We start from the raw sequence: 5,839 nt of genomic DNA on the forward strand, positions 1-5,839 counted from the left end.
GAGACTGGTCTGGCCAACATGGTGAAACCTCTTCTCTGAAAAACAAACAAACAAAAAAAAGCTGAGTGTGGTGGTGGCAGGCTCCTGTAGTCCGAGCTACTTTGGGAGACTGAGGCAGGAAAATTGCTTGAAATCAGGAAGCAGAGGTTGCAGTGGAGCTGAGACCATGCCACTGCACTTCAGCCAGGGCAACAAGAGTGAAACTCCATCTCAAAAAAAAAAAAAGAAAATGTAATACATAAGGAAATCCTGCCATTTGTAACAACATGGACGGATCTGGAGGACTTTATGCTAAGTGAAATATGCTAGAAACAGAAAGACAAATACTATATGATTTCACTTCTATGTGGAATCCAAAAATGTTGAACTCACAGAAACAGCAGAATGGTTACCAAGGGCTGAGTGGTGAGGGAAACGAATAGATCTTGATCAAAGAGCACAAAGTTTCGGTTATAAGATGAATAAGATGAATAAAGATTGTACATATAGTACAATCACTATAGTTAATAATGTATGGTGTACTTGAAATTTGCTAAGAGTGTAATCTCAAGTGTACACACACACACACTTCAAAAGATAGTGGGAGAAATTAAAGAACTAGTAGAATCATCAAATTTACAGAATCTGTGAGTTTAGCTTGCCCTCTAGCGGGAAAAGTAAGTTCAATAGTCTGCATAAGGAAGCTTCAAGAAGCTCTCCAGGAAGATTTTATGCTAAAGTACAAGATGGTATTTGTGGTGTTTTTGATGCAACTAAATGAAGTAAACAGATTCATTTCATACTATATTGGGTGGACTTTGCAATGTTAACAAGCCAATCTTTCAATAGCTCACCGTTGCCTGTAGGATAAAATTGTTTGCTTTAGCCTGGTGAAAGTGTGGTCTCCAATGTGACCTTCCCTCTATCTCCCTCTGCTCCAGCCAGATTGTTATTCTCCATGCTCTAAATACACCTTGCAGGCCCTACATTCCTTCCAGATTATCTGTTTTCCTCCCCACGGTGTCTAGCTCACTGTTGTGGAAGCAGTGGGTAACCAGTAAGCAAATTTTGATTGATTAATCCCATTCAGTTAATTTAAACAGCTGGTTTTGTTATCTTGCAGGAACAGGAGTGCGATGTAACAAAGCCTTTGGGTAGGAAAAAACTTGAAGACCCCTTTATCTATTCTTGCCCTTTTAAGGAGGGCTTTTCCCCTCCTTAAAACTTTTGTAGGCTGCGCGCAGTGGCTCAAGCCTGTAATCCCAGCACTGTGGGAGGCCGAGGCGGGTGGATCACGAGGTCAAGAGATCGAGACCATCCTGGTCAACATGGTGAAACCCCGTCTCTACCAAAAATACAAAAAATGAGCTGGGCATGGTGGTGCGTGCCTGTAATCCCAGCTACTCAGGAGGCTGAGGCAGGAGAATTGCCTGAACCCAGGAGGCGGAGGTTGCGGTGAGCCGAGATCGCGCCATTGCACTCCAGCCTGGGTAACAAGAGCGAAACTCCGTCTCAAAAAAAAAAAAAAAAAAAAAAAAATTTTGTAGTATAATTTATTTCCACATCTCATTCATAGAAACAGTGCTAGCAGTTTTTCCTTATCTGCACAGTGGGTGCTGAAAAAATATGTCTAAATAAATAAAGGTCTGTGTTTTTCTCATTACAATTTCTTCAGTACAGTTCTGAGAGCTACTTGTTTAGACTGAATATTCATCATGAAGTTTCCCTGCTGAAAACTTAGGGACTCAGCCACCCTCATTGTATAAAGTCTGCCTTTCTGTCCATCCTCATCTGCTGCCACTTCACTTTATGTTCAAATTGTTTGTTGGTGTGTGTGTCTTCTTTCCTAGACTGTTAGCGGGACCCATGCCCTACTCATCTCAGACTCTAGGGCTAGCACAGAGCCTAAGCCATAATAGATGATGGGAAAATGTTTGTTGAATTAAATCACTCCATTCTGGCACACTTTGAGTCTGTTCCTTCTAATCTTATTCACAACGGAAAAAGTAACAGAATGGTAAAACTTTAGATTTACAAGTTATCTTAGAGGCCATCTAATCAATTTCCCTTATTTTATAAATGTGGAAACCCAGGCCTGCTCAGGATCATACAATTTGTTGGTCTTTGTTCTAAAAGAATCAGACAATTGTAGGAAAGAAAAATTTCCCCAACTGAGGCTGAGCTATTTTGTTGTTCATTGTGTTCAGAAGCCACTAGTTCCCAGAAACTACAATGAATTCCCTTATCAGTATTTGAAATTTTATAATCTTGTGTTCCACACCCCATGTGTCAGGGTTGATGAAATTCATTTCAGGTGGCTGGGCGCAGTGGCTCACGTCTGTAATCCCAGCGCTGTGGGAGGCTGAGGTGGGCGGATCACCTGAGGTCAGGGGTTTGAGACCAGCCTAGCTAACATGGTGAAATCTTGTTTCTACTAAAAATACAAAAAATTAGTGGCGCGTGCCTGTAATCCCAGCTACTCAGGAGGGTGAGGCAGAAGAATCCCTTGAAGCTGAAAGGCGGAGGTTGCAACAAGCTGAAATCGTGCCATTGCACTCAAGCTTGGGCAACAAGAGCCAAACTCTGTCTCAAAAAAAAAAGAAAAGAAAAGAAAAAAAAGAAATTGATTTTAGGAAAAATTAGGCTGCTGGAGATTTGTAGTCTTTTTTTTTTTTTTTTGAGACAGAGTTTGGCTCTTGTTACCCAGACTGGAGTGCAGTGGCACAATCTTAGCTCACCGCAACCTCCGCCTCCTGGGTTCAAGTAATTCTCCTGCCTCAGCCTCCCGAGTAGGTGGGACTACAGGCACGCACCACCATGCCCAGCTAATTTTTGTATTTTTAGTAGATACGGGGTTTCACCATGTTGACCAGGATGGTCTCGATCTCTTGACCTCGTGATCCACCCGCCTCGGCCTCCCAAAGTGCTGGGATTACAGGCGTGAGCCACCGTGCCCGGCCGGTTTGTATTCTTAATGTTGCCCCCCGCCCCGGCACACACTGCTTTGGGAAGATTCATCTTGTGAGTCTGTCTTGAAAACTGCAGCTTGAGGCCGGGTGTGAGGTTCACTCCTGTAATCCCAGCACTTTAGTAGGCCAAGGTGGGCAGATTATCTGAGGTCAGTCAGGAGTTCAAGACCAGCCTGGCCAACATGGTGAAACCTCGTCTCTACTAAAAAACAATTCAAAAATATTAGCCAGGCCTAGGGGCAGGCACCTGTCTGAGGCAGGAGAATTGCTTGAACCTGGGAGGCACAGGTTGCCAGATCGCCCAGCCTGGGTGACAGAATGAGACTCCTTCTCAAAGAAAAGAAAACTGCAATTTGCTTGAAAAAGGAGGAAAGGCAGAAATTCAATCCAGAGTCGAATTAAAGGTCTAAACTCCTTTTCCCACAATTTAAATTCAGACTTTTCCACAATCACTTCTATTTTCTTATAGTATTAGCTCCTCTGTGCATGAATCAAAGTGCCTTTTCTTCTTTTGTGCTAAGGAATGCTTACCTAACAGCTACATCATCTGATGAATGGAAATGTATTTTTCATTAATGAGAGAGATGCTGTAATTTGGCTCAGTAGAATAATTATAATTAAAATTAAGAGGTCTTATCAGGGAAGTGATAAATAGAAGGCAGAAGTATAATAAAAAGAGGCTGCTCCTTAGCACAGCTGCAAAGATTGAAAGGAAAAAAAGAAGGAAGGGAGGAAGGAAGGAAGGAAAGAAGGAAGGAAGGAAGGAAATAAGGAAGGAAGGAAGCAAGTTGTAACCCTATGTCTGAATTTTGAATATTATCTTGGTTTTTTTTTTCTGTAATTTACTATTGTTAATTTCCTTTTAGAGAGTTAGTAAATACTGATAACTTGTCAAACATGAAACATGTTGAAGAACACATGTGTTAAGTGAGTGAATGGAACAAGAAGAAAAGGAAAGGCAAATATTTGTTTTGCTTTATCTTGCTAAAACAAAAAAGAAAAAGAAAATTAAAAACCTTTAATACTAATTAAAACCTAAATCTAGCTACTTAAAAGGAAGCAGGCCAGGCGCAGTCTTTCACTCCTGTAATCCCAGCACTTTGGGTAAAACAAGGCGGGCAGATTACGACATCAAGCGATGGAGACCATCCTGGCCTGGTGAAACCCCATCTCTACTAAAAATACAAAAATTAGCTGGGTGTGGTGGGGCGTCCCAGCTACTCTGGAGGCTGAGGCAGGAGAATCACTTGAACCGGGGAGGCAGACGGTGCAGTGAGCTGGCATTGTGCCACTGTACTCCAGCCTGGCAATAGTGAAACTCCATCTAAAAAAAAAAATAAATAAATAAAGAGAAAGCAATCTATTAGACTTATATGAACTAAACAGAAAAACACTTCACCAAAGAGTGCCCGGATAGCTCAGTCGGTAGAGCATCAGACTTTTAATCTGAGGGTCCAGGGTTCAAGTCCCTGTTCGGGCGTTTGTAGTTTTCCCAAAGGTGGATGTTATAAACCCTTATGTTTAAAATTGAATGTAATTCATTTTTCATTGGTTTCAGAATATGTTAGATAAATATGTTCTCAGGGAGGAAAAAAAATGACTGGAAAATCATTTAATACCTTGGCAAGAATCGAGGTTTGGTTTCCTGGAAAGACGTCAGTTTTCTGATTGCTCATAGCTGAGAAACGAAGAAAAAGGCGCTTAAAAGCAAGCAGCTCCTGCTCTCACCTCAAAAAAAACTGTGAGATACTGCATACCCTCGTCAGCTTGATTTAATTATTCAACAATATGTACATATTTCAGAACATGGTGTTCTACATCATAATGTATACAATTTTTATCCATTATGGAAAAAGGATTCGGCCGCCCGAACAGGGACTTGAACCCTGGACCCTCAGATTAAAAGTCTGATGCTCTACCGACTGAGCTATCCGGGCTCCCGTGGAGAAACGTTTGTTCTGCTATGTCTTACATAAGACACAGGGCGCTTGAGCTCTTGCATCATCCACATTTTGTGAGACTGCTTTAACGCCAAGAAAGTTCGTGATCCGTGCGCAAAAAGAAAAACAAAAGGCCCAAATTCTGCACCTTTCACCGGCATCACCAGTTAATTCCGAATTGCAGGATATCTATGCGCCTAGTAAGCATTATTAGGTAGGTTTTTTTGATTTGTAATCTAACAGGTTCAAGATTAAAAGAATGGCAAGGTGTCACTTTTGAAGCGCTGTAATAACCTTAGATCTATTTTACCATTGGTAATAGGATGGGCATCAGCGCTAAAACCTACCCAACGATAGAAAAAAAAATGAGTCTAAGACAGACTATGAATTTGCTATTCTGAAGCTATCGGGTTGCACTGCGCGGTATAAAGTGAAAGGAAGGTGAGGTTATCCAGTGGGTCCCTTAAAAGCAACCAAGTAGGTTTTTTTTTGTTTTGTTTTGTTTTGAGGCGGAGTCTCTCTCTGTCACCCTGACTGGAGTGCAATGGTAGGATCTCAAGGTTCACTGTAAACTCCGTCTCCCGGGTTCAAGCAATTCTCCTGCCTCAGCCTCCCAAGCAGCTGGGATTACAGGCGCCCACCACTATGCCCAGCTAATTTTTGTGTTTTTAATAGGGACGGGGTTTCACCGTGTTGGCCAACTTCTGGAACTTCTGACCTCAGGTAATTCGCCCTGCGCATCCAAGTAATTTTAAGGGGCGCAAACTCAGGAGAAATTCACGAGCAGCGACTTTGGGGGCAGAAGCCCTACTAAGCTAGAGAGACAGGAAAACTGAACGTGGCCTTGAAAAGAGATTGTTTTGATCTTGGCACTGGAGGTTCTTCCCTTCCGTAGCCAACAGTAATTTGAGCACTGCCCTCTGCTGTGGAGCTGGCGTTGAGAATTACCAC

At 42.3% G+C, this 5,839-nt stretch overlaps 2 non-coding genes across 2 annotated transcripts; one reads left to right on the forward strand and one right to left on the reverse strand.

Annotated features, from left to right (window-relative positions):
* The first annotated feature begins 4,355 nt into the window (after positions 1-4,355).
* On the forward strand, positions 4,356-4,428 carry TRNAK-UUU. The gene has a single exon. It is a non-coding gene; the product is annotated as a tRNA-Lys (tRNA).
* A 384-nt stretch (positions 4,429-4,812) lies between these two features.
* TRNAK-UUU lies at positions 4,813-4,885 on the reverse strand. The gene has a single exon. It is a non-coding gene; the product is annotated as a tRNA-Lys (tRNA).
* Positions 4,886-5,839: the final 954 nt, after the last annotated feature.

Source organism: Cebus imitator, unplaced genomic scaffold (assembly GCF_001604975.1).
Source record: "Cebus imitator isolate Cc_AM_T3 unplaced genomic scaffold, Cebus_imitator-1.0 Scaffold38, whole genome shotgun sequence".
NCBI lineage: Eukaryota > Metazoa > Chordata > Mammalia > Primates > Cebidae > Cebus > Cebus imitator.